Genomic DNA, 4522 nt, shown 5'->3' on the forward strand with positions numbered 1-4522 from the left:
GACGTCCGCAACCCGCCTTTCACGCAACTATGAGCAAATAGTTTTGTACCCACTTCAGCGATAAAATTTATCTAATTTATTTGTGAGGCAAATAAGAATGCCATTTGTTTAGTAGTTAGTGTTTGGTACTTTGGTCTGCAGATATTATTAGAATTGGGACGATTTCAAGTATCTGTCAAAGTGGCAATCAGCAAAACATTCGACAAGTTACTAACTAAGAGTAAAGGGCAAACACAGGGGCGGATCTAGGATTTTCTCGAGGGAGGGGGCGGATTTTCAAAAAAAAAAAATTCGAAAATTTTGTCGACTTTTTTTTAGGTCGACCAAATTGATTTTTGAACTCTCCCTAAGCATGGTTTGGTCCCTTTATCGGCAAAATTTTCTGCGCGGCAGGCAAAAATTTGAAAAAACAGTCCAAAGCGTTTTTAGGAACTTTTTGGAAAATTTTTACCAAAAAATTGCGTTTTTTCGGCGCGCGCTCCCCCCTCAAAATTAGAATATATTGGCGCCCAAGGCGCCTTTAGAAAAATTCTAGGGTCGGTCGGCCAAAAATGGATTTCTTAAAAAGAACCAAAGGGGGGACCCTTTGAGTCGGCAGGGGGTCGAATCCCTGAGGGGAGGGAAGGCGTCCGCCCCACCCCCTAAATCCGCCCCTGGGTAAACAGAAGGATTAGCAACTTTTTTTTTAACCAAATCAACCTTTAAGCGAATTGAACTAGGAGAACTGAACTGTTTAGCGATCTGATAAACAATTTCGAGTCAAAGATTTTTTTTTCTGAAATCAAGTGGTCACTTTGGCAATAGACAGAGACCTAAAACCTACTTGCAAGTGAATATTAAATAAATAAATAAGCTGAATACGTTTTGTGAAGGCAGTACTAAAGTGCCAAAGCACAAGAGTGCCGACCACAAAAAATTGTTAAAGTGCCAAATCATGTTGAATTATATTCACTATCAGCCAAAAATTTTGAAAATCAATTTTCTGGCTCGCAAACTTTAACATCCAAATTTCATCTCGCTAACTGCATTACAATCAACTACTTATCTGTTGCCAGCTTCGCAGACGTTCTCAGCTAGCCTCTACGAAAAAAAAACAATGTTTGGTTTCAAAAACTACAAACGATTACGGGTCTGAATAAAATTTTCGCTATCTGCAGTATGTTTTCTCAAAAAAGTAAGATTTTTAATTTACTGAGGATGAACTAAATTATCAAAAATTTTCTAGCTATGCATCAATTTTTGCAAGATTCAAAGTAATTAATTGAAAAAATCTACAAATTATACTTTGATATAAACAAATATCTACATTACTAAAAACAGCCAACTACGTGAGGAAAACGAATATTGGGTTAAAATGGAAAATGAAAAATTATACATACATATAAAGGTCAACATTGAAAAAACTAGACATCAAAGTTTTGCCAATTTTTTCCTCAACAAAAAAGGGTTGAAAAAACTAAAATTAAACAAACTAACGCTTTTGAAGCAAATATGATCGTATTTGAGCAATATCACATTTGATTCCTTTCTAAATTTTGGTTTCCACTGTAGGCTTGAAAGAGAACTATCCCTGCAATTAACCAGCAGAGCCCAGTATTGATCCGAAAGAAGAAAGTATCAGTCGGTTTGATTTAATTGATTGATCTTAAAAAGCAAGGTCTTTCCAGAACTGTACTCTGACTGAAACATCGTACTAAAAATAGTTCTACGAAATGAATCAGGAAAAATATAATTCATTATTTTTTTTAAAAAAAACTTAGCATCTATGCAAGTCATCAAAATGTGTTGCTATCTATCAGAGCAAGCCAATCGATTTTGCAAAGTCTCAAAAAAAATCCCACAAGTTTTATTAACTTTTCGAAAGTTTGCGGTTGTATTTTTAACATCGCCTAGTATACATATACACTTGTGGATAAAATCAAGTGCAAACTCAGCGTTTTACTCTCTAAAATGCCCATTTTGGACATTTACTTCAATTTTCAGCAAATTCATTTCATATTGCACAGGATCAAAGCTACTCCCTATGAAACTAACCAAATTTGATTTCAGAAACTTACCATTGAAATCCGGGTTTGAAAATGCCAGATTTGCTCATCGTAGTTAACTTTTTCTCAAATAAGCAAGTGAAAAAACTGTTCAAGCAACATGAAAAATTCTCAGCAAGAAAAATGGAATAATCAGTGTAAAAGTTTTACAAAACTCAGCTGTTACTTCTTTTTTTTCACACGGATTGAAAAACTTTTGAGGAAATTTAAGGAAATCTGATTTCTTCAGACACGCATTACATTAGAAAGTCTTTAAAATCAAATACTGGTTTTAACTAAGAGTAAAGGGCAAATAGACGGATCTGTATTTGACAAGGTAGCCACTTTTTTTTACCAAATCAACCTTTAAGCGAATTGAACTAGGAGATCTGAACTGTTTAGCGATCTGATAAAGAATTTCGAGTCAAAATTATTTTTTAAGAGTAAGCTAAGAGTAAAGGGCTAACTAAGAGTAAAGGGCAAATAAATGGATCTGTATTTGACAGGGTAGCCACTTTTTTTTACCAAATCAACCTTTAGGCGAATTGTACTAGGATTGTTAAACAGTGCTAAGTAATGTTGAAGTATATTCACTCTCAGCCAAAAATTTTGAAAATCAAACTTCTGGCTCGCAAAACCTAACATCCAAATTTCATCTCGCTAACTGCATTACAATCAACTACTTATCTGTTGCCAGCTTCGCAGACGTTCTCAGCTAGCCTCTATGAAAAAAAAACAATGAGTGGTTTCAAAAACTACAAAATGATTACGGGTCTGAAAAAAAATTTTCGCTATCTGCAGTATGTTTTCTCAAAAAAGTGATATTTTTAAGTTACTGAGGATGAACTGAAAAAATAAATTATGAAAATTTTCTAGCTAGCTACGCATCAATTTTTGCTCGATTCGAAGTAATTTATTGAAAAAATCTACGAATTATACTTTGATATAATCGAATATCTACATTACTAAAAACAGCGAGAGGAAAATGAATATTGGGTAAAAATGGAAAATGAAAAATTATATATACATATAAAGGTCGACATTGAAAAAAAAACAGACATCAAAATTTTGCTAATTTTTTCCTCAACAAAAAAGGGTTGAAAAAATTGAAATGAAACAAACTAACGCTTTTGAAGCAAACATGATCGTATTTGAGCAATATCCATTTGATTCCTTTCTAAATTTTACATTGTAAGCTTGAACGAGAACTATCCCTGCAATTAACCAACAAAGCCCAGTTTTGATCCGAAAGAAGAAAGTATCAGTCGGTTTGATTTAATTTATTGACCTGAAAAAGCAAGGTCTTCCCACAACTGTACTTTGACTGAAACATTCTGAACAAAACAATTGACTTTTTATTTTTGATGTTGCTGCAATTATTTAGAATGTTCAGATTAACTAGCGGTGAAAAAACATCCGAATAACTTCACACACATTTTTTTCGAATTAAATGTCTTGTTCAACTGTGGTATAAAAAAATTCAAAAATTCAAAAATCAGAAAACCTATCAATTTTTAGATTTTCATGCGCTACTTATGCGTTTTCATTGTTTATCTCATGCTTGGGGAAACATATTTTGGCAATCTCCCATTTGAGACTTTGCTGAGTACCAGCTAGTAATTAGCAGGAGCTATCAAATACAATAGTATCAAAAATAGTGTCAGAATCATTGATTTTCTAGATCTGAAAAAACCAAGAAAAACTGAATTTCAGATCTGAAATAGATTTTTTTCAGATAGATTTCTGAAATAGATTTCTGAAATAAGATCTGAAATGATCCAATCCTAAAGTGTCCAAGCGTTATTTTAGCATTTCACAACCCATTTCAGATCTGAAAAAGATTATTTCAGACCTTAATTAGAGCATTTGCTAGGTACACAGATGAGATTAGGCGTATTCGACAGCCATAGTAAAATAAGCTAACTTAAAAACAATTATCGTAGAAAAATAACTAAAACGAAAATTTTCAAAACATTTTTCGATTTTGTTTTGAATTTTTGATGATCTTGGTTCCATAAGAGCGCTAAAATACTCAAAAAACTAACATTACTCGAGTTAAACTAAATTTTTATGTTTTAAATTTAGCTATTGTAAGCTTCTAAGCCATTAAAATAAGCTATTCTAAGCCTGCTTGCTCGCTTTATTCGCTCGAATTAACACGAAATACCAAAAGCTCCAAACCGGTTTTTCTCGACACTGGGAAAAATTTTTGGAAAAATTTTAATGTCGTTCGAATACGACTGTAAGGGCTTTAATATGATATATCCTTCATCTCTCCTCAATAATTATTTGTGGTAGCTGATTTTGCGTGAAAAACAAACAAAAAGAAAATTACTAAAACAAACCCGAATACAAAGTTCTTCCCCAGTTTTCCAATGGTCGGAAAAACAAATGTGAACCTTGTTTTCAAAAATTTAAATGCGTAAAATTTTTTTCCACTGACCATCTAAAATTATGGAACCCAAATATCATATTTGTACCTCATTTTCATTATATAT

This window comes from Symsagittifera roscoffensis, chromosome 4, assembly GCF_963678635.1.
Source record: "Symsagittifera roscoffensis chromosome 4, txSymRosc1.1, whole genome shotgun sequence".
Lineage (NCBI taxonomy): Eukaryota > Metazoa > Xenacoelomorpha > Acoela > Convolutidae > Symsagittifera > Symsagittifera roscoffensis.